The sequence below is a fragment of the Trichomycterus rosablanca genome, chromosome 1 (genome assembly GCF_030014385.1).
Source record: "Trichomycterus rosablanca isolate fTriRos1 chromosome 1, fTriRos1.hap1, whole genome shotgun sequence".
Lineage (NCBI taxonomy): Eukaryota > Metazoa > Chordata > Actinopteri > Siluriformes > Trichomycteridae > Trichomycterus > Trichomycterus rosablanca.
The window spans coordinates 22,209,825-22,235,649 of NC_085988.1; the positions used below are offsets into that span (position 1 = coordinate 22,209,825).

The 25,825-nt window shown below is 41.5% G+C and overlaps 1 protein-coding gene across 1 annotated transcript in view; it reads right to left on the reverse strand.

Annotated features, from left to right (window-relative positions):
* enox2 (ecto-NOX disulfide-thiol exchanger 2) overlaps positions 1–25,825 on the reverse strand; it is a 616,994-nt gene that overhangs the window by 420,645 nt on the left and 170,524 nt on the right. The window lies entirely within an intron of this gene.

A 25,825-nucleotide genomic window follows, 5' to 3' on the forward strand; every position in this document is an offset into this window, starting at 1 on the left:
ACAGAAGCCTTCAAACTAAAGACATCAGCTTAAGAACCAGTTCTGAACATCAGGTTTGAGGTTAGGCACAGGTCCTCATATTTAGCATGAAGCCCCATGTTGAGCGAAGAATCACGTCGAGAAAGATGTTCCATACAGGGTTAACTGTGGTAAAAATAGGCAACGCTTCATATTGAGTAAAAATACCTAGACAACACCTAATCTTGGTCAAGAAACACCATTCTGGACCAAGTATCACATTGAAAACAAACGTCCTAAAGCAGCACCGATGTTAAGATCCAATATGGGACCTCAGCTTGGGCAAACAGAAGCCTTAAAACTAAAGACATCAGCTTAAGAACCAGTTCTGAACATCAGGTTTGAGGTTGGGCGCAGGTCCTTATCTTCAGTATGAAGCTCCATGTTGAGCCAAGAATCATGTCGAGAAAGATGTTCCATACAGGGTTAACTGTGGTAAGAACAGGCAACGCTTCATACTGAGTAAAAATACCTAGACAACACCTAATCTTGGTCAAGAAAATACCATTCTGGACCAAATATCACATTGAGAAAAACATTCCAAAGCAGCACAGATGTTAAGATCCAATATGGGACCTCAGCTTGGGCAAACAGAAGCCTTAAAACTAAAGACATCAGCTTAAGAACCAGTTCTGAACCTCAGGTTTGAGGTTGGGCGCAGGTCCTTATCTTCAGTATGAAGCTCCATGTTGAGCCAAGAATCATGTCGAGAAAGATGTTCCATACAGGTTTAACTGAGGTAAAAATAAGCAACGCTTCATATTGAGTAAAAATACCTAGACAACACCTAATCTTGGTCAAGAAACACCATTCTGGACCAAGTATCACATTGAAAACAAACGTCCTAAAGCAGCAAAGATGTTAAGATCCAATATGGGACCTCAGCTTGGGCAAACAGAAGCCTTACAGCACAGAAGCCTTCAAAGTAAAGACATCCGCTTAAGAACCACGTCTAAATTGAAAGTCTGAGGTTGGACACAGTCCTATCCTCAGCATGAAGCCCCATGTTGAGCGTAGAATAATGACGAGAAAGATGTTACATACAGGGTTAACTGAGGAAAAAATAGGCAACGCTTCATATTGAGTAAAATACCCAGGCAACACCTAATCTTGGTCAAGAAACACCATCCTGGACCAAGTATCACATTAAGAAAAACGTTCCAAAGCAGCAAATATGTTATAAGATCCAATATGGGACCTCAGCTTAGGCAAACAGAAGCCTTAAAAGTAAAGACATCAGATTACAAACAAAGTCTAAATAAATAGTCTAAGGTTGGGTACAGTGAAGAATCAAGCGGAGGAAGATGTTCCATACAGGATTAATTGTTGTAAGAATAGGCAACGCTTCATATTGAGTAAAAATATCTAGATAACACCTAATCTTGGTCAAGAAACACCATTCTGGACCAAGTATCACATTGAGAAAATCATTCCAAAGCAGAAATGAGAAGCAAAACAGAAGCCTTACAGCACATAAGCCTTCAAAGTAAAGACATCAACTTAAGAACAAAGTCTGAGGTTGGGTACAGTCCACAGCAGTAACTAGGATAAGATGAATGTGTACATATTTTATTATTATTTGAATCAATCTATAAATGTGTACACAGTGGTGCCCCAGACAATTTTCATGTAGTGGCCAAATGGGGTCACTGAAAATCTGGAAAACACCAATGTACCTTGTAATCTCTTTGCCCCTTGCACTGGTTGGGGCAACTGAGGTTGAAAATCTGCTAGTCAGGGTGGTTTGTCCTCTTGGTAATTTTCACCTAGGCGATGGTGAACTGAGCTCACCGTGGTGCTGGTTGACATGTTGTAACATTTTGGTTGTGCTATTTATGTAGATCATCAGCCTCTTACAATATCTGCACGCTGTTTTTATCTTGTCTGTGATTTTCTCACTGCGTTCCTTTGTGAACACAGGGAAGCCAAAATGCTGCCACACTGCTGAGTAAAAGCTGGTGGGCGCATCTTCTATTTTAAAATTACTCGTCATGTCTCTCGTTCCGTTTCAACTACCAACCAACAACTGAATGTGATGTATGACACCAAACACGTAGTGATTTCTGACGTCGAACAAATGAAATCTAAATGAAATGACAACCTATGCTATTAAAGTGTCCAGTAATGTGAAAATCAATTATTTATCTAATCTGATATAATTACAACGTCAAGTTTGAATCTCAGCAGTGCTATTAGCCGCCTGGGCATTGACACAGACATGACTGGCTATGTCTAAATGAATGAGTGACTGAATGATTCCTTTTGGCTGCTCTGATTAGGGGTTGCTACAGTGGATCATTCATTCACACATTTGTTTTGGCACAGGTTGGCACAGATGCCCTTCCTGATGCAATGTTCCTATTTATTTGCACATTCTATAATTTTTTGGAAACAGTTAGGGTGGGAGGAGCAGTAATTGGTCGTGTCTGTGAGAGTGAGCTCATAGTCCGGATTTAGCACCATCTGATTTCCACCTTTTTGGATGCTCAAAGAAGCTTTAAGGGAAAGAGGATTTTCATGTGATGATGATGTGAAAGCAGCGGTGTATCAGTGGCTACTCGCGCAACCAAAAACTTTTTTTTTTTTTTTTGCTGATGGCATCAAACAGTTGGTTGAAAGGTGACTATGTAGAAAAGTGATATAATTTTTTGAAATTCTTAATAAATAGAGTTAAAAATTGCTGAAACGTTTTGAAAAACACTCCGAAAAACACTCCAGAATACCTGGTGGAAGCATCATGATATGGAGTTGCTACTCTTTAGATAGTATTGGAGCATTATGCAACATTAAAATAAAACACGTATTCATAAAGTGTTCACCCAAAAGCCAAAATAAGTAATGACTGGTGCTGGGGTGGAGTAAATTGCGCTAACCCACCTCCGCTAGGATCCTGGGCTCAAATCTCCAATGGTGCTATCATCTGATCAGGATCTACATACAGACATGTCTGATTGTGTCTAATGACTGAGGTCCTGTGATGGATTGGCATCCATTTTATCAGCTCCACTTACTACAGTGTATCACAAAAGTGAGTACACCCCTCACATTTCTGCAGATATTTAAGTATATCTTTTCATGGGACAACACTGACAAAATGACACTTTGACACAATGAAAAGTAGTCTGTGTGCAGCTTATATAACAGTGTAAATTTATTCTTCCCTCAAAATAACTCAATATACAGCCATTAATGTCTAAACCACCGGCAACAAAAGTGAGTACACCCCTAAGAGACTACACCCCTAAATGTCCAAATTGAGCACTGCTTGTCATTTTCCCTCCAAAATGTCATGTGATTTGTTAGTGTTACTAGGTCTCAGGTGTGCATAGGGAGCAGGTGTGTTCAATTTAGTAACACAGCTCTCACACTCTCTCATACTGGTCACTGAAAGTTCCAACATGGCACCTCATGGCAAAGAACTCTCTGAGGATCTTAAAAGACGAATTGTTGCGCTACATGAAGATGGCCAAGGCTACAAGAAGATTGCCAACACCCTGAAACTGAGCTGCAGCACAGTGGCCAAGATCATCCAGCGTTTTAAAAGAGCAGGGTCCACTCAGAACAGACCTCGCGTTGGTCGTCCAAAGAAGCTGAGTGCACGTGCTCAGCGTCACATCCAACTGCTGTCTTTGAAAGATAGGCGCAGGAGTGCTGTCAGCATTGCTGCAGAGTTTGAAAAGGTGGGGGGTCAGCCTGTCAGTGCTCGGACCATACGCCGCACACTACATCAAATTGGTCTGCATGGCTGTCACCCCAGAAGGAAGCCTCTTCTGAAGTCTCTACACAAGAAAGCCCGCAAACAGTTTGCTGAAGACATGTCAACAAAGGACATGTATTACTGGAACCATGTCCTATGGTCTGATGAGACCAAGATTAATTTGTTTGGTTCAGATGGTCTCAAGCATGTGTGGCGGCAATCAGGTGAGGAGTACAAAGATAAGTGTGTCATGCCTACAGTCAAGCATGGTGGTGGGAATGCCATGGTCTGGGGCTGCATGAGTGCAGCAGGTGTTGGGAAGTTACATTTCATTGAGGGACACATGAACTCCAATATGTACTGTGAAATACTGAAGCAGAGCATGATCCCCTCCCTCCGGAAACTGGGTCGCAGGGCAGTGTTCCAGCATGATAATGACCCCAAACACACCTCTAAGACGACCACTGCTTTATTGAAGAGGCTGAGGGTAAAGGTGATGGACTGGCCAAGCATGTCTCCAGACCTAAACCCAATAGAACATCTTTGGGGCATCCTCAAGTGGAAGGTGGAGGAGCGCAAAGTCTTGAATATCCGCCAGCTCCGTGATGTCGTCATGGAGGAGTGGAAAAGCATTCCAGTGGCAACCTGTGAAGCTCTGGTAAACTCCATGCCCAGGAGAGTTAAGGCAGTTCTGGGAAATAATGGTGGCCACACAAAATATTGACACTTCAGGAACTTTCACTAAGGGGTGTACTCACTTTTGTTGCCGGTGGTTTAGACATTAATGGCTGTATATTGAGTTATTTTGAGGGAAGAATAAATTTACACTGTTATATAAGCTGCACACAGACTACTTTTCATTGTGTCAAAGTGTCATTTTGTCAGTGTTGTCCCATGAAAAGATATACTTAAAAATCTGCAGAAATGTGAGGGGTGTACTCACTTTTGTGATACACTGTATATAGAAGCACTTTGTAGCTCTACAATTACTGACTGTAGTCCATCTGTTTGTCTGCATGCTTTGTTCACCCCTTTCATGCTGTTCTTCAATGGTCAGGACTCTCCCAGGACCACCACAGAGCAGGTATTACTTAGGTGGTGGATCAATCTCAGCACTGCAGTGACACTGACATGGTGGTGGTGTGTTAGTGTGTGTTGTGCTGGTATGAGTGGATCAGACACAGCAGCGCTGCTGGAGTTTTTAAACACCTCACTGTCACTGCTGGACTGAGAATAATCCACCAACCAAAAATATCCAGCCAACAGTGTCCCGCGGGCAGCGTCCTGTGACCGCTGATGAAGGTCTAGAAGATGACCAACTCAAACAGCAGCAATAGATGAGCGATCGTCTCTGTGTCTGATCCACTCATACCAGCACAACACACACTAACACACCACCACCGTGTCAGTGTCACTGCAGTGCTGAGAATGATCCACCACCTAAGTAATACCTGCTCTGTGTTGGTCCTGTGGGGGTCCTGACCATTGAAGAACAGGGTGAAAGCAGGCTAAAAAAAGTATGCAGAGAAACAGATGGACTACAGTCAGTAATTGTAGAACTACAAAGTGCTTCTATATGGTATGTGGAGATGATAAAATGGACAGTGAGTGTAGAAACAAGGAGGTGGTTTTAATGTCATGGCTGATCAGTTAATAATGTAAGTTCGCAATCCAACATTAACTGCTAGACTGTTACCTATCTAACTAATACTTAATTTAAAAGTAACCTTAATGTTTGCTAACAGGCTAAAATGAGAAGGCTAATAAACAGATAAAAACTGATAAAAAAAAAAGATACCATACACAATACCATACTTAAATTTAAAAAAAAGCAACACCTAGCTTCTTGAGCCTACCCTTGGGCTTTACAGTTTCATTCTGCAGCAGCAGAACAGTAAATGTGACACAAAATGTATGAAAATGTTTAAATTACCTCAAAGCAAAGCTCTTACATCGAGAAAAAACATTAATACAATGCAAAATGTAATAAATAATACAGAATATTTTATAGTAAGCAGAATAAACAACATTCCGACACATGCAGAAGAAGGTTCTGACTCATTTACTATGCAAAACATTTGTACAAGCATGAAAACCTAATCGTTTTACTTCATTTGTTCATGAAATGGGTTGCCAAATGTGTGCATATCATTGCTTAAAACCGTGCAATACTCCTGCATGGTGTGTAATAGCCTTGTTGTTCTGATAAGCCGTGATAAGTCAGAGCTCAGTGCACATGAGGTTGAGACAAAGCAAAGGTTGATCTGAGAACCAGCAGAGGGAGCAGAGTAAGCACGATCTATGAAGTGACGCCACCGAACTCAGTCTGAACCTCACTGCCATCTAAACTACACATGGCTCCCTTTTAAAAAACCCACAGAGGCCTTAATAATTCACAAGCGTGAGTCAAACCGAGAGGAAGAAGCATGGTACAGGAAACTGTGCACCCACTTTACCGGAACAGTTATTACTACAGCCAATCATAACACCAGGAGATCATGCTGTTTATATACTGGTGCTAGAGCTACAAAAGATGAAATTAAACATTATTCTGTATTAAATATTAAGCTCACAAAATATGATGTGCTGTTAACCAAAGTGATGCAGTCATTTAGGGTGTTTATTTCACCATATTATTTAAATTACGCTGCCACTTTATGTATGACTTTATATTATATACATATAAATACTGTATATGTAAATATGAATATGACATTTCTTTATTTCTTTATTAGGATGTTAATGTCGTTCATAACAGAAACTGTAGTTAATCGTTACACAAGATTCATCAGTTTAAACAAGTTTAATGTCAAACACGGTCTTGGACAATTTTGTATCTCCAATTCACCTCACTTGTATGCCTTTAGACTGTGGGAGGAAACCGGAGCTCCCAGAGAAAACCCACGCAGACACGGGGAGAACATGCAAACTCCATACACAATGAACCCAGACCGCTCCACCTGGGGATCAAACCCAGGACCTTCCCGCTGTTAGGCGACAGTGCTACCCACTGAGCCACCGTGCCTCCCCAAATGTACTATGTTACATATACACATACATATATGTGTGTGTATGTACAGTGATCAGCCATAACATTAAAACCACCTCCTTGTTTCTACACTCACTGTCCATTTTATCAGCTCCACTTACCATGTAGAAACACTTTGTAGTTCAACAATTACTGACTGTAGTCCATCTTTTTCTCTGCATACTTTGTACTACCCCACTTTCACCTTGTTCTTCAATGGTCAGGACCCCCACAGGACCACCACAGAGCAGGTATTATTTAGGTGGTGGATCATTCTCAGCACTGCAGTGACACTGACATGGTGGTGGTGTGTTAGTGTGTGTTGTGCTGGTATGAGTGGATCAGACACAGTGGCGCTGATATAGTTTTTAAACACCTCACTGTCATAGTCCACCAACCAAAAACATCCAGCCAACAGAGCCACGTGGGCAGCATCCTGTGACCACTGATTAAGGTCTAGAAGATGACCAACTCAAACAGCAGCAATAGATGAGCGATCGTCTTTGACTTTAAGGTGGACCAACTAGGTAGGAGTGTCTAATAGAGTGGACAGTGAGTGGACACAGTATTTAAAAACTCCAGCAGCGCTTCAGCCTATGAGGAACGGCATTAAAAATGTTAACGTTTTTCTAAAATGATAAGAAAACTGATTTTTTTTCTCTCGTTAAATGGTTATTTCATTTTTACTCTTTCTATGTTGATAGTTTTTTTGTTGTTTTCTTTTTTTTTTACTTAAATTTTCACTCTTCGGTATATATGTCATGTATTTGCAGAAGTATTTCTTTTGTTTTACATTGTGAATCGAAGAGAAGAAAATCAATAAAGTATAAACCTTAAAAAAAAAAAAACTCCAGCAGCGCTGCTGTGTCTGATCCACTCATACCAGCACAACACACACTAACACACCACCACCATGTCAGTGTCACTGCAGTGCTGAGAATGATCCACCACCTAAATAATACCTGCTCTGTGGTGGTCCTGTGGGGGTCCTGACCATTGAAGAACAGGGTGAAAGCAAATTTAAAAAGTATGTAGAGAAACAGATGGACTACAGTCAGTAATTGTAGAACCACAAAGTGCTTCTATATGATGGAGCTGATAAAATGTGTGTGTATGTACATGTACTGTATATATGTATGCATTTTTTTTTTTTTTTTTTTGTGAAAGGCTTTGCACAAGCTTTTGGAGTGTGTCTGTTGGAATTCTGAACTCTTGGTCAAAACTGGCATTAGCATGTGTCCCTGCTGCATGGTAGCAGGTTGTACAATGTGGTTTTAAAAATCCATAAAGTATTGATTTGCCTTTAAACAGTAAAAGCCCTGTGATGGATTGACGCACTGCAACCCTGTCCAGAATAAACAATGGCAAAACATGAATACAGCCTCAGTCTGTGAATTAAAATTAACTTCAATACAATTCTAATTAGGTATGCATCAATACCATTTTTTCCCAACCGAGTACAAGTACATGTATTTTTGTACTTGCCGATACCGATACCAATACCTATTTAGAATGATGGAGTTAATGAGTTAATGGAGTTAATGAGTTGGAAGTTAATAAATATTTTTGCAATGTTGGTGTTTTGTTGTTATGTTTTGTAGAGAACGATCAGGTCAGAAATACTGTAAAACGTGTGTGTGTGTGCCGGTGTATTCTGATATAAACTATATTATCCCCCTGTCCCACCTGTTTACACTCCTCTCCTGCGTTTCCCCTCACACCGTATCCTGCGTTCTCACTGGCTGTTCGACATGTCACTCATTCCCAGTCGCACATCTGAGATCAGATATCTGACATGCTAGAATTACTAGAGAATTACTCGAGAATTACTTGGCAAGCCGGTCGGATCGAGTCGTTGGATAGTTCACACTTAGCGATCGAGAGCCGAGTTTTGATCGCCGAGCGAACGCCGAGTTGCTCCCGAGCCGGCAAATCTAGCGCCGACCAGTCGCCGAGCGAAAATCAGGGCAAAAATCGTGTAGTGTGAACCAGGCATAACGCAGCAACGTGCACTAGGCACACGGTATCGGATGTTCAGTATCGGGGCCTCGTTTGCGAGTACGAGTACAAGTTAATGAGCGCGGTATCGGGCAAATACCCGATACCTGTATCGGTACTCATACATCTCCAGTTCTAATACAGTTCTATTGTGCATCCAACCATCAGACGAAAAAAAAAGAATGTAATAGATCAACTTGCATGTCTTTGGACTGTGGGAGGAAACCGAAGCTCCCAGAGGAAACCCACGCAGACACGGGGAGAACATGCAAACTCCACACAGAAAGGACCCAGATTGCCCCACCTGGCAATCAAACCCAGGACCTTCTTGCTGTGAGGCGACAGTGCTACATAGAAACCTGATTTTAGGAAATCCTTCCTGCCTGCATTGAAGCCACTGAAACAAATCTAATTATTGACTGTTTTTAAAGAAATCAGAATTTGCTAATATAAAAATGTTCAAGTCTATGTATGTTTTTATTTTAATCAGATGAACGGCAAAGGAGATTGGGTGGTGCAGCGGTCTATTACTATCCCACCACTGCTGAGATCCAGGGGGCGAGTCGCGTGTCCAGTGGTACTACTGGCCAGATGGGTGTCAATAAAGACATGATTGGTTATGTCTTTAAAGGTTAAAGCCCTGTGATAAATTAGTGCTCAGTCTAGGGTGCTCTTGCCTTTTGACCAGTGTTTTTTGTGTGGAAACCCACATAGACACAGATAGACACTCACTGTCCATTTTATCAGCACCACTTACCATATAGAAGCACTTTGTAGTTCTACAATTACTAAGAGCAGGTATTATTTGGGTGGTGGATCATTCTCAGCACTGCAGTGACACTGACATGGTGGTGGTGTGTTAGTGTGTGTTGTGCTGGTATGAGTGGATCAGACACAGCAGTGCTGCTGGAGTTTTTAAATACCATGTCCACTCACTGTTCACTCTATTAGACACACCAACACCTAGTTGGTCCACCTGATGTAAAGTCAGAGACGATCGCTCATCTATTACTGCTGTATGAGTTGGTCATCTTCTAGACCTTCATCAGTGGTCACAGGACGCTGCCCACAGGGCTCTGTTGGTCGGATATTTTTGGTTGGTGGACTATTCTCAGTCCAACAGGGACAGTGAGGTGTTTAAAAACTCTATCAGTGCTGCTGTGTCTGATCCACTCATACCAGCACAACACACACTAACACACCACCACCATGTCAGTGTCACTGCAGAGCTGAGAATGATCCACCACCTAAATAATACCTATTTTGTAGTGGTCCTGTGGGGGTCCTGACCATTGAAGAACAGCATGAAAGGAGGCTAAGAAAGCATGCAGAGAAAAAGATGGACTACAGTCAGTAGTTGTAGAACTACAAAGTTCTTCTATATGGTAAGTGGAGCTGATAAAATGGACAGTGAGTGTAGAAACAAAACAAGGAGGTGGTTTTAATGTTATGGCTAATCAGCGTATTTCAAAAAAGCATACAATTGCAAGTTAGAGTTAAAAAAAAAAATCTAAAAAGTTTAGGGATGCCAGCCTGAAGCAGAAGATGTGCTGGGCACTGAGCTGGGATTCTCACTGAAAAAGTCTGAGACTGTGAGCCTGGAGCAGGATATGTGCACTGAGCTGGGATTCCCACTGAAGAAGTTTGAACCTGTAGCATTGTGAGAATCTTCAACACCCCCTGTTTTATAGCTCATACCTGCAGGCTGATCTGAGACTCTGCTCAGACCTCGTCAGTAAGGAATCACCCTCCTTCATCTTAATAACACCTAATCCGTTTAGCTCGACCCTGTAGTAGGGGGACGACCGAGCGGCGTGACGTGAGGGCAGTGTTCTGACATCGTAAATCTTAGGTGAGCGGTGTGTGGGAGGAACCTGCGGCGTACTGCAGATGCTGACCTTATCCCAGACCTTATTAGCATGCTGCTGGACTGCAAGGAGGCGGTCGAGATGGACTTGGCGCCCTGCATGTCGCTACATTTTAAACAGTCTGTCGAACTGAAGCTAAACAACAGACCTATTGCCTTAAGCTGTGCTTATATACAGTCATGTGAAAAAGTTAGGGCACCCCATGAGAACCTTTGTCTTTTTGAACATATTTAAACATATGAACATTTGAGCTTGATTTAAACAGTATTAAGAGATGGAGCTTATATAACTAAACAACTAAAACTGAAAAAAATACTTTTAAACTCAAGTTGTAAAATGGAAAAAAAATGGAAATTTAATGTGAGGAAAAAGTTAGGACACCCTATGTCCTAATAGCTGGTATTTCCCCCTTTTCCTATAACCATCTACCAGTCTCTGACATCGACTGGGAGAAAGTTTTTCCCACTCCTCCATGCAGAATTTCTTCAGCTGTGTGAGGTTTGAGGGGTTTCTTGCATGCACAGCCCGTTTCAAATCACCCCACAGTATCTCAATAGGATTAAAATCCGGGCTTGACTTGGCCATTCCAGAACTCTCCATTTCTTTTTTTTGAGCCATTCCTTGGAGGATTTACTGGAATGTTTTGGGACGTCGTCTTTGTTTAGTTATATACTGTTTAGTTACATCTCTCAATACTGTTCAAATAAAGCTCAAATGTTCATATGTTTAAATATGTTTAACCATGGTTTTCATGGGGTGTCCTAACTTTTTTACATGACTGTATGATGCATGTATACACTGTCTGGCCAAAAGTAAAGTAAGGGCTAAAATTCTGAGACCAATAGTGAAAACTATTTGATTAACTTAATCAATGAAGAGGGTGGTACACATCTCAGCACGGAGGCGCCAGGTGTAGCCTCGCATTTTTGATATTACAGAGAAGTGAACTCAATTGCAGAGTACTTAACCAAGGTAGAACAATACTGTGGCTAAATAAGCATGCAAAATTAGGCAAACAATTAAATACTTAAATGGCCAATACCTAAAAAAAATAATGGATAAATAAATAAATGAAACTAACAGAGCTAATGACCCTATCCACAGGGGTATGTTCACCCCCAGCAAAAAATAAGAAATGAGAAATACCGAAGTGCTGGGTTGCCACTAGTGCCAGCTAAACCCCAAGCTCAGGAAAAGGTAAGCAAAAAAATTCTGAAAAAAGCTGCAGCAAAAAGAAGCTGGCAAGCGAGGCCAGGCAGGTACTCAGCCCTGACCCTAAGTCCTGTGAAAGAATCTGGGCAGGTCCTGAAGTCCAACTATAAGCCCGGCGTAAAAGAATGCCAGCAACAGAAGCCGACAATCAGAGTCGAGCAGGCGCCTGTCCTGACCTTCAATCCAAAGAGAAAATCCTCAGGTCTGACCGTGCACACCAAGACAACAAATATCAAGAGAAAGAGAAAACAGGGGACAGAAGATGAAAGGACACAGCGAAAAGCTGGGTGATGAGGCTGGTATATAAAGAGCCACAACTATTTGAAGAAGGTAACACTTAAAGCAAATGAGGCGCAGAGACTGCTTATGACGTTTCAAAGAACTGACTCTGTCAGTCATCTGAGTTTCCATGCCCTCTGTACCTTCCTGTATAATTATATCATATAAAAATAGGGATTTTATTAAATATAAAAGAAGGAACAGTGGTTAAGGTACTGGGCTAGTAATCAGAAGGTTGCAGGTTCAAGCCTTACATCTATCAGATTGCCACTGTTGGGCCCTTGAGCAAGGCCCGTGACCCTAAATTGCTTAAATTGTATACAGTCACAATTGTAAGTTGCTTTTAATAAAAGTGTCCACTAAATGCCGCAAATGTAAAAATATATATACACCAACCAGGCATAACATTATGAGCACTGACAGGTGAAGTGAATAACACTGATTATCTCTTCATCACGGCACCTGTTAGTGCGTGGGATATATTAGGCAGCAAGTGAACGAATGGGTCATAGCTAGACGACTGGGTCAGAGCATCTCCAAAACTGCAGCTCTTGTGGGGTGTTCCCGGTCTGCAGTGGTCAGCATCTATCAAAAGTGGTCCAAGGAAGGAACAGTGGTAAACCGGCGACAGGGTCATGGGCAGCCAAGACTCATTGATGCACGTGGGGAGCGAAGGCTGGCCCGTGTGGTCCGAGCCAACAGACGAGCTACTGTAGCTCAAATTGCTGAAGAAGTTAATGCTGGTTCTGATAGAAAGGTGTCAGAATACACAGTGTATCACAGTTTGTTGCATATGGGGCTGCATAGCTGCAGACCAGTCAGGGTGCCCATGCTGACCCCTGTCCACCAACAATGGGCACGTGAGCAACGGAACTGGACCACGGAGCAATAGAAGAAGGTGGCCTGGGGAACACATGGCACTTACCTGGGGAACACATGGCACTAGGATGCATTATGGGAAGAAGGCAAGCCGACGGAGGAAGTGTGATGCTGTGGGCAATGTTCTCTTGGGAAACTCTGGGTCCTGCCATCCATGTGGATGTTACTTTGACACGTACCACCTACCTAAGCATTGTTGCAGACCATGTACACGCTTTCATGGAAACAGTATTCCAGAAAAAAGGGGGACCAACACAATATTAGCCATATTAGGAATATTAGGAAGGTATATTCCAGCATGACCATGCCATTTTGCACAAAGTGAGGTCATCAAAAACACAAACACAAAGCTATGGTGTTTACCAAACAGCTTTAAAGTAAATTAAATCAATAAATGCCGGCTGCTCAGGTGGCACAGCGGTAAAAACACACGCTGGAACCAGAACTGGGATCTCGAATACATTGTATAGAATCTCAGCTCTGCCTAAGGCTGAGCGGCCACATTAACAACGATTGGCCTGTTGTTCAGAAATGGGCGGGACTAAGCCGGATGGGGTCTCTCTCTTATAACTGGTGCAATTACGACCTCTGCAGGCTGATTGATGGCACCTGCACAGAGATGAGAAAAGAGTGCTCCCAGGAAGCATGACGCAATCGGGTAATTGAACGCGTAAAAGGGAGAAAATGCATAAAAGAAAAAAAAAAAAAAAAAAAATATATATATATATATATATATATATATATATATATATATATATATATACAGTATATATACAGTATATACTGTGTATATATATATATATATATATATATATATACAGTGCCTTGCAAAAGTATTCAGCCCCCTTGAACTTTTCAACCTTTTGCCACATTTCAGGCTTCAAACATAACGATATGAAATTGTAATTTTTTGTGAAGAATCAACAACAAGTGGGACACAATCGTGAAGTGGAACAAAATTTATTGGATATTTTAAACTTTTTTTAGAAATAAAAAACTAAAAAGTGGGGCGTGCAATATTATTCAGCCCCTTTACTTTCAGTGCAGCAAACTCACTCCAGAAGTTCAGTGAGGATCTCTGAATGATCCAATGTTGACCTAAATGACTGATGGTGATAAATAGAATCCACCTGTGTGTAATCAAGTCTCCATATAAATGCACCTGCTCTGTGATAGTCTCAGAGTTCTGTTTAAAGCGCAGAGAGCATCATGAAGACCAAGGAACACACCAGGCAGGTCCGAGATACTGTTGTGGAGAAGTTTAAAGCCGGATTTGGATACAAAAAGATTTCCCAAGCTTTAAACATCTCAAGGAGCACTGTGCAAGCGATCATATTGAAATGGAAGGAGTATCAGACCACTGCAAATCTACCAAGACCCGGCCGTCCCTCTAAACTTTCAGCTCAAACAAGGAGAAGACTGATCAGAGATGCAGCCAAGAGGCCCATGATCACTCTGAATGAACTGCAGAGATCTACAGCTGAGGTGGGAGACTCTGTCCATAGGACACAATCAGTCGTACACTGCACAAATCTGGCCTTTATGGAAGAGTGGCAAGAAGAAAGCCATTTCTCAAAGATATCTATAAAAAGTCACCTGGGAGACACACCAAACATGTGGAAGAAGGTGCTCTGGTCAGATGAAACCAAAATCGAACTTTTTGGCCACAATGCAAAACGTTATGTTTGGCGTAAAAGCAACACAGCTCATCACCCTGAACACACCATCCCCACTGTCAAACATGGTGGTGGCAGCATCATGGTTTGGGCCTGCTTTTCTTCAGCAGGGACAGGGAAGATGGTTAAAATTGATGGGAAGATGGATGGAGCCAAATACAGGACCATTCTGGAAGAAAACCTGTTGCAGTCTGCAAAAGACCTGAGACTGGGACGGAGATTTATCTTCCAACAAGACAATGATCCAAAACATAAAGCAAAATCTACAATGGAATGGTTCACAAATAAACGTATCCAGGTGTTAGAATGGCCAAGTCAAAGTCCAGACCTGAATCCCATCGAGAATCTGTGGAAAGAGCTGAAAACTGCTGTTCACAAACGCTCTCCATCCAACCTCACTGAGCTCGAGCTGTTTTGCAAGGAAGAATGGGCAAAAATTTCTGTCTCTCGATGTGCAAAACTGATAGAGACATACCCCAAGCGACTTGCAGCTGTAATCGCAGCAAAAGGTGGCGCTACAAAGTATTAACGCAAGGGGGCTGAATAATATTGCACGCCCCACTTTTCAGTTTTTTATTTCTAAAAAAAGTTTAAAATATCCAATAAATTTCGTTCCACTTCACGATTGTGTCCCACTTGTTGTTGATTCTTCACAAAAAATTACAATTTCATATCGTTATGTTTGAAGCCTGAAATGTGGCAAAAGGTTGAAAAGTTCAAGGGGGCTGAATACTTTTGCAAGGCACTGTATATATATATATTTTTTTTTTATTATCTATTTTTTCCCACTTTTTTCTCCCAATTTTTAGCCCTAATCTAGTCGTGTCCAATTACGCTGAATGCGTGCCCTATACTGATTCGACCCTTTTGCCGCTGACTGAGGACGCCACTCAACTGACTTGTGCCCCCTCCGGCATGCAATCAGCACAGCCTGCATTTTTCACCTGCACGAACCGAGTTCATACACCGAGAGACACTGCGCACGGAGGGTCACACCCCCCTCAATGTTATTCCTCAGCCCTGTGCAGGCCCCGTCAGTCAACCAGCAGGGGCCGCAGTTGTACCAGTTATGAGGACCTATGCTCCGACTTCTACCCCTAAGCCCCTGAACAACAGCCAAACGTTGTTCATACTGCCGCCCAACCCAGTCGGAAAGGCAGAGCTGAGTTTCGATACGATGCATCTAGAAACCCAACTCTGGTGAGCTAGCGTACTTTACCGCTGCACCACCTGAGCGGCCACAAGAAAATATATATTTAAAAAAATCAATAAATGTCAATTTTAAGCCATCAGTGCCTGATGTCACAGATTTCGACTAAATGGGCCCAAATGTGCTTCGACACACTTTCCAGTTTTGTGGAAAGAATTCTCAGAAGAGTGAAGGCAACTTAATATTAATGCCCATGGTTTGGAATAGTATGTTGTATAAGCCCATGATTAGGTAATAGCTACCAGAAATCAACCACAGTGGTAAGCTTAGAATAAGAATGTAAGCATGGCATTGGCCGTACACTGAACAATTTCAAACACCAGATTTGAATTCTGTGTGAGTACCCATTCAAGGATAAATCAGAGCTGTTTGTTTTGTCTTTTTCTAAACAACAAGTAATTCAGGAAGAGTGTTGCCCTTACCACCCTAGTCAAGCCCTTCCGGTATTGATTTGCTTACTCAATAATTGATGTACCAGACCCCTTTGGGACAGTGGATTCTTGCTCTCAACTACCCACACTACCGATTCTGCAATTTTTTTGTCTGTCTAAAAACCTAGTGAGTTGCCTTGCTGCCTGCTGCCTATGTAGAGAGGATTTTATGAGGGTTCTTGAAAAAGTTTCCACACTTTTTTAACTCTATTTATTAAGAATTAAAAAAACAAATGACATCACTTTTGTACAGTCACCTTACGATGTATTTTTCCAGCGCCGTACCAACTTGTTAATGCCATCAGCAAACAATGTTTTTGGTTAAGCGTGTAGCCACTGATGCATCTCTGCTTTTACATCATCACCACATGAAAATCTTCTTCCCCTTGAAGCTTCTTTGAGTGTCCAAAAAGGTGGAAATCAGACGGCACAAAATCCGGACTATAAGCTCTCTCAGTCTCTCAGAAATGACCAATCACTACTCTTCCCACCCTCACTGTTTCCAATGAAAAATATTATGGGCAGAAAATATTTGAAGATCCCTCGTAACAAGACAGCAAACTTATAAGGCAGATTACTGTATATACACTGATCAGCCATAACATTAAAACCACCTCCTACAGTTACTGACTGTAGTCTATCTATTTCTCTACATACCTTTTTAGCCTGCTTTTACTCTGTTCTTCAATGGTCAGGACCCCCACAGGACCACCACAGAGTAGGTATTATTTAGGTGGTGGATCATTCTCAGCACTGCAGTGACACTGACATGGTGGTGGTGTGTTAGTGTGTGTTGTGCTGGCATGAGTGGATCAGACACAGCAGCACTGCTGGAGTTTTTAAATACCATGTACGCTTACTGTCCACTCTATTAGACACTCCTACCTAGTTGGTCCACCTTGTAGATGTAAAGTCAGAGACGATCGCTCATCTATTGCTGCTGTTTGAGTTGATCATCTTCTAGACCTTCATCAGTGGTCACAGGATGCTGCCCACAGGGCGCTGTTGGCTGGATATATTTTTGGTTGGTCCAGCAGTGACACTGAGGTATTTAAAAACTCCAGCAGCGCTGCTGTGTCTTATCCACTCATACCAGCACAACACACACTAACACACCACCACCATGTCAGTGTCACTGCTGTGCTGAGAATGATCCACCACCTAAATAATATCTACTCGGTAGTGGTCCTGGGAGAGTCCTGACCATTGAAGAACAGCATGAAAGGGGGCTAACAAAGCATGCAGAGAAACAGATAGACAACAGTCAGTAATTGTAGAACTACAAAGTGCTTCTATATGGTAAGTGGAGCTGATAAAATGGACAGTGAGTGTAGAAACAAGGAGGTGGTTTTAATGTTATGGCTAATCGGTGTAGATGCACTACTCAGACAGCGATTACGTCACCGCAGTTTTTGCTTACTAAGCCTCATGCCATTCAAACCAATGAGCTGAGATGGCACAACCCGCTACCATGCCAGCTAACATCTTCCTCCATTTACCAAAAACAATTAAACTGTCACTGACAAACCAGAATTTGCTAATAAATTCCACTTGTACACCTTTATACAATTTCAAAACCAATGGGAATTTATTTACATTTGAAAAAAAAAAACACTAACGAAGCATTGGATGCTCCTTGTTATTCAGATTATCGCTCATAATTAAGGCACCTCAGTAGGCAGCATATTAAGGTATCTAAGAATTTAGACAGCCTTCTTCTGAGGAGTGTGTAGGATGACGTAAAATGCTGTCTATGTGAAGAGCTCACTAGGTTTTCAGACAGACCCTACCTGCCTGTGTGATTGATGCAAGCTAACCTGAAGAGGGACATGTAGCCTAATTATGTTCCATTATTTACATTTCAGCCTGTAATGAAGTACCTGGTTGATAATTAGGACCTCAGGTTGCCTCTTCCCTGAAATCTCATTTAGCCTAAAGCTAGCTTGTGATCTACACACAGACCTCTAATATACAGTAGTGTTCAAAAAAATAGCAGTGACTTTAAAAAAAGTGAATAAAGCACAAAATCATTATAATAACTTTTATTTCCATAAATGCAAATGCACTAAAAATATTACACTTTTAATTCTAAATCAAAACATTAACTAAATGTAGCCAGTTTGTGTTAATCCTTTACAGAAAATTAAGAAAAATGAATATTAGGCTGTTCAAAAAAATAGCAGTGCCAGCATTTTTCTTTAAAAACTAAAAAAATTTATCTATAACATGAAAAAATGTTTGAGGTTTCACTTTACTTTAAATTACTGAACTAATATTTAGTGGCATAACAATTGTTTCCGAGATCTGTGTTGCATGGAGTCGACCAACTTCTGGCACCTCTGAACAGGTATTCCAGTCCAGGATGATTAGACTACATTCCACAGTTCTTCTGCAATTTTGGGTTTTGCCTAAAAAAACACGTTTCAGATATCAGCCCACAAGTTCTCTCTGGGATTGAGGTCAGGGGATTGTGCTGGTCACTCTATTACCTCAATCTTGTTTGTCTGTAACCAAGATGTTTTGGGTCATTGTCATGTTGAAACACCCATTTTAAGGACATTTCTTCTTCGACATAGGGCAACATGATCTCCTCAAGTATTCTGATATATTTAAATTGATCCATGATCCCTCGTATGTGATAAATAGGCGTAACACCATGGTATGAGAAACATCCCCATATCATAGTTTTGTACCACCATGCTTTACTGTCTTCACAGTGTACTGTGGCTTGAATTCAGTGCTCAAGGGTCGTCTGACATACTGTCTACGGCCACTAGACCCAAAAAGAACAATTTTGCTTTCATCAGTCCACAAATGTTGAGCCATTTCTCTTTGGACCAGTCAATGTGTTCCATGGCAAATTTTACCCCATTCAGGAAACGTCATTTTCTTAACAACGGGACTTTGCAAGGAGTTCTTGCTGGTAAATTGGCTTCACTTAATCATCTTCTGTACTCACTGGTAACTTCAGATGTTCCTTGATCTTTCTGGAGGTGATCATTGGCTGAGTATTTGCCATTTTGGCTTTTCTTCGATTCTATCAAACAGTAGTTCCACGCTTCCTTCTGCGTCTTTCAGGTGTTGGTTGTCACTTTAAGGCATTTTAGCTGAGCAGCCAATAATTTGCTGCACTTCTCTGTATGTTTTTTCCCTCTACAATCAACTTTTTAATCAAAGTACGCTGTTCATCAGAACAATGTCTGGAACAACCCATTTTACCCAGTATTTCAGAAGGAAATGTGCTATGACCAACCTGTGCAACATTTGCCCCCCTCCTACCTTAAATAAGGGCCAAAATTGACACCCGTTCTTCTGCAGAATGAATGACTTCACCAATTGAACTCCTCACTGCTATTATTTTGAACAATCCCCTTTCAATCAATGCTTCGATTACTCAGAATGAGTGGCATGCATGTCCTAATTGTTGGGTTTGTTTTGTTTTCATTACTCTATTACACTTTCAAGTAAATTTTTTGCTATGTAGAAATATCACTTCTACTAAAAACAGTGATTTATCAGGTTAACGGTGTTGGACTGCTATTATTTTGAACACCACTGTATTATTTGTTTTCATCACCTCATAATAGTTGCCTTTTGTTGAGCATGTAATTCTTTATTTAATTATTTATTCATTCATTCTCTTGTAATAATTGCTATATTTAGGGTTGAATTTGGTCTAAAGCCTATAGTCGAGCCCCTAAGCTTGAGGTGCGAATACACCCTGGAGAGGCTGCCAGCCAACCACAGGGCATCAAAGACACTCCCACATGAAGGGAATCTAGAGATAGTGTGCCTATTGTTATTATTTTGAGGTTCACGTCAGATATCTGATCTCAGATGTGCGACTGGGAATGAATGACATGTCGAACAGCCAATGAGAACGCAGGATACGGTGTGAGGGGAAACACAGGAGAGGAGTGTAAACAGGTGGGACAGGGGGATAATATAGTTTATATCAGAATACACCGGCACACACACACACATTTTACAGTATTTCTGACCTGATCGTTCTCTACAAAACATAACAAAAAAACACCAACATTGCAAAAATATTAATTAACCTCCAACTCACTACAGAACAATCCATGCTGTTCGTGTTGCCAAATCCACTCAGATTCATTTATTTTTCCTCCTTGATTTCATCACGTCAGCGCACAAACACTTTGATCACTCGCTACTTGTTGACGTGCATTTTTGGACGTGGTATCATTAAACTTCTCGTCACTTCTCACGTGTGTTTTTGTTTAAAAAAAAAACGGTATTCTAAATAGGTATCGGTATCGGTATTGGCAAGTACAAAAATACATGTACTTGTACTCGTACTCGGTTGGGAAAAAATGGTATCGATGCATCCCTAGTACTAACACACACATTTCCAGTTTGATTGAATTGCACAGATTCTAGGTCACAATAAAGATGAAAATAACAGGAGTGCATAGACGTTTTTAGTCATGACCAATTCCCAATCGTAATGCCGCCTAAAGGGGCACTGTCGGTCATCACATCTTCCAACATCTTTCAACATCTTCCCAGTTGCCAGCAGCTGCTTATCACCGGCCTGTGTTGGGTTCCCCCACAGAGCCACAGAGAGCTATGCAAAACCACCCCCCCCCCCCCCACACACACACAGGTGACCAGATAAGCCCTGAAGCTTGCATATCACCGTCACAGTGGCCAGCTGTGTTTGTGTCTTTGTGTGGATGCCCGACCAAGTCGGTGGCTCTGCTGAGGTTCAGTTTTACAGTGGTGTGCTACCTAAATGCTTGACCATAGGAATAGTCTCCTTTCTTGCCTTTCTTGTGCCAGACAAATCACTGATCCACATGGCCAATCAGTTCCAGTTTAGATTTACCACTCTATGGACCATAAACTGTGTCCGTGGAGTCTTTGTTGTCCTGATGAGATTGTTAAGCCTTCTGGATGAAATTTTGGGCTTTCTAACACTGCCAGGCAGGTTTGCTGCTGCGCCATAAGTTTGGAACAGTGAAACAACACCACCATTGGTGTGTCTAGGAATGTCCAAGGTCTTGGAAATCTTACACAAATTAAAATGATCTTCTCTCTTAGCTTTTGTGAGAGCTCCTTAGTTTTCACCATGGTTGCAACACACTTTAACCTGGGTGGTGTTTACACCGATCAGCCATAACATTAAAACCACCTTGTTCCTACACTCACTGTCCATTTTATCAGCTCCACTTACCATACAGAAGCACTTTGTAGTTCTACAATTACTGACTGTAGTCCATCTGTTTCTCTGCATGCTTTGTTAGCCGCCTTTCATGCTGTTCTTCAATGGTCAGGACCACCACAGAGCAGGTATTATTTGGGTGGTGGATCATTCTCAGCACTGCAGTGACACTGACATGGTGATGTTGTGTTACTGTGTGTTGTGCTGGTATGAGTGGATCAGACACAGCAGCACCGATGGAGCTTTTAAACCCTTCACTGTCACTGCTGGACTGAGAATAGTCCACCAAATAAAAATATATCCAACCAACAGCGCCCTGTGGGCAGCATCATGTGACTACTGATGAAGGTCTAGAAGATGACCAACTCAAACAGCAGCAATAGATGAGCGACCGTCTCTGACTTTACATCTACAAGGTGGACTAACTAGGTAGGAGGGTCTAATAGAGTGAACAGTGAGTCGACAAGGTATTTAAAAACTCCAGCAGAGCTGCTGTGTCTGATCCACTCATACCAGCATGACACACACTAACACACCACCACCATGTTAGTGTCACTGCAGTGCTGAGAATCATCCACCACCTAAATAATACCTGCTCTGTGGTGGTCCTGACAATTGAAGAACAGAGTAAAAGCAGGTTAAAAAAGTATGTAGAGAAATAGATGGACTACAGTCAGTAACTGTAGAACTACAAAGTGCTTCTATATAAGTGGAGCTGATCAAATGGACAGTGTAGAAACAAGGAGGTAGTTTTAATGTTATGGCTGATCAGTGTATATAACACGTCACAGCTGAAGCAAATTGAGGATTGTTATTGTGTTCCTAATAGTTTAATCATGTTGTAACCTAACTGTAGGTCAAACAGATTATAAGTAGCTTTTAAGATCAGCAACTTTATGCAGGGATTGAATAAATATGACATGGCAGTATTAACAAAATATCCTGGTAATCTAAAATACTACATCACTCACTTTCCTTTTCATTTGATGCATTATTCAACTGACTCTTCCTTTACAGCAAAGTTTATCTTTTCAGAAAAGTTTAGAGTTATAAATCCTTATTTGCTTTGGGGTTTGAATATATCAATCGCAAATGTACCTTTTTCCCCCACATAGCTTAATATGCCAGTGCACCACCAGCCTCACAAAGTGAATTCAACTGGGTACTGAGGGCATTGTAATATACTTATGTCCTCCTCTATGCAATTGTTGATGGAACCTTTTTGCTGACACAGTTTGCACCTTCCCTAAACATTTAGTTACCTGGTAGCCATATTAGTCAGGGAAGGGTACACCAAATTTCCAAGGAATTACATATACCAGCTACATTTTACAAAAACTTACATAAAGTCTGCCAAAATCATGTGAAAAAAAGTGTCATGATATGATGTAATCAAGGTTAAATCTTTTGGCCATAATTCCAAATGTTTGGTGCAGAAACAACACATGACCAAAAGAACCCCATATACCCACAGTGACGTATAGTGGTGGAAGCATTAGGCTTTGGTGCTGTTTGTACTCAGCTGGAACTGGAGCTTAGTCAAGGTGGAGGGAATTATGAACAGTTCCAAAGATCAGGCCTCTGCTAAAAAGCTGACCATGAGGAGGAATTTCACTTTTCAGCATGACAATGACCCAAAGTATACCTCAACACACTTAAACACTTGAATCTCTGGGTGGTCTTTATATAGCACATCGGGGCGGCACGGTGGCTCAATGGGTAGCACTGTCGTCTCACAGCAAGAAGGTCCTGGGTTTGAACCCCAGGTGGGGCGGTCCGGGTCCTTTCTGTGTGGAGTTTACTCCCCATGTCTGTGTGGGTTTACTCCAGGTGCTCCGGTTTCCTCCCACAGTCAAAAGACATGCAAGTGAGGTGGGTTGGAGACACTAAATTGTCCATTACTGCGTTCGATGTGGCCTTGTGAACTGATGAATCTTGTGTAATGAGTAACTACCGTTCCTGTCATGAATGTAACCAAAGTGTAAAACATGACGTTAAAATCCTAATAAAAACAAACAAACAAAATTATATAACACATCATAGCTGAAGCAAATTAAGGATTGTTATTGTGTTCCTAACAGTTAAATCATGTTGTAACCCAACCTTAGGTCATACAGACTATCAGTAGCTGTAAAGATCAGCGATATTATGTAGGGGTTGAATAAATATGATATGACAGTATTAACAAAGTATCTGAATGACACATCAACAAAAGAATGGCACCTGCACAGAGACGAGGGATAGCATGTGATCAGGGTGTGTCTACCCGTACACAAAGCTGGTGAAAAGATGTAGTCAGCTACTGCACACGTGTCGGTGTTAGTCAAGACTCTCCTCAGTCGGAGTGGAGGTCAACATCAGAAGAGAGGAAGTGTAATGCAACCGGGTAATCGGATACGACTAGATTGGGAGAAACATTGGGGAACATGGCTTCACCAGAAGAAAAATTTACATTTTGGAAAGCAGACTTGAGTCCCATTGAAAATCTGTGCGTGACCTGAAGAGAGCTGTGCACAGGAAGAGTGGACAAAGACTGCCAAGTCAAGATGTGCCATGCTGAAAGACTCCTAACCAAAAAAAGTCTAAATGCTGCCAGAAAATCAAATGGTGATTTAATTTTATTAGGTTAAGGATGTGCACATACACTGATCAGCCATAACATTAAAACCACCTCCTTGTTTCTACACTCACTGTCCATTTTATCAGCTCCACTTACCATATGGAAACACTTTGTAGTTCTACAATTACTGACTGTAGTCCATCTGTTTCTCTGCATACCTTTTTAGCATGCTTTTCTTCTGTTCTTCAACGGTCAGGACCCCCACAGGGTGTTGGAGGATAATTCTCAGCACTGCAGTGACACTGACATGGTGGTGGTGTGTTAGTGTGTGTTGTGCTGGTATGAGTGGATCAGACACAGCAGCGCTGCTGGAGTTTTTAAATACTGTGTCCACTCACTGTCCACTCTATTAGACCCTCCTACCTTGTTGGTTCACCTTGTAGATGTAAAGTCAGAGACGATCGCTCATCTATTGCTGCTGTTTGAGTTGGTCATCTTCTAGACCTTCATCAGTGGTCACAGGACGCTGCCCACACGGTACTGTTGGCTGGATATATTTTTGGTTGGTGGACTATTCTCAGTCCAGCAGTGACAGTGAAGTGTTTAAAAACTCCAGCATTGCTGTGTCTGATCCACTCATACCAGCACAACACACACTAACACACCACCACCATGTCAGTGTCACTGCAGTGCTGAGAATGACCCACCACCTAAATAATACCTGCTCTGTGGTGGTCCTGGGAGAGTCCTGACCATTGAAGAACAGCATGAAAGGGGGCTAACAAAGCATGCAGAGAAACAAATGGACTACAGTCAGTAATTGTAGAACTACAAAGTGCTTCTATATGGTAAGTGGAGCTGATAAAATGGACAGTGAGTGTAGAAACAAGGAGGTGGTGAAATTATTCTTGGTCTCATTTTTTAACATCACATAAACGTAACATTATAACAGGGGCATGTAGACCTTTTATAGCCACTGCAAGTTGTGATTAGTATTTAGGCAGACGACTTCTTTAAATGTCAGAACAAAGCAGACACATCTTTTACATGCAAATTAGCCGCGTTCTCCGAATGTGAGCAAAGCAGCAGAAATGAAGCGTGAGCAAATCTGGATAGAGTCCGCCTAAGTGGGTTATGCGTTAAAAAAACAAAGTAGATATTGATCAGAATAAGCAAATGAGGGCCTGCATGCTGCCCATCTCATTTTGATTTATGAAATGCCCTGTGCTGTTTTTATACACTGGGTACAGAAGTTCAGCCTTAATAAACGCAGGTTAAATGTTCGCCAGGTACAATTAAATTAATTCCCTTCCCTCCCTTCTACTAAAAATGTAAAAGCCAGTCTATACTCTTACTTCATTTATTTTGTTCCTATTTTCCTTTATTTAATCTCTTGTGTTCTTTCTGAAACTTGCTTATTCTCCCAGCAAATATGAATCAAAATGCAATTTGACTTTGTGCTGTAACAAATGGGTGGTAATTACAACGGGTTATGGTCGTTATTACCGCACTGCATTAGCACTCTGTAGCAGCACTTTCATGAAAAGTCATAAGTCTGTCTAACCTTAGGGCCAATTTATTTCAATGGGAGAAAAGGAAATTGAAGAGGAAAAATGTTTCCAATGCATTTCAGACAAGATAATTATACTGCTTAATTGCTGGGTCATAAAATCAAATCAAAGCTCTGTCTGTCAGTCATTATGACCACTTCATCCTTCAACCGAAAAACGTAATACTTTATACAGTATATAGTGCAGTTTTCTTTCTTGCATATGTCACAT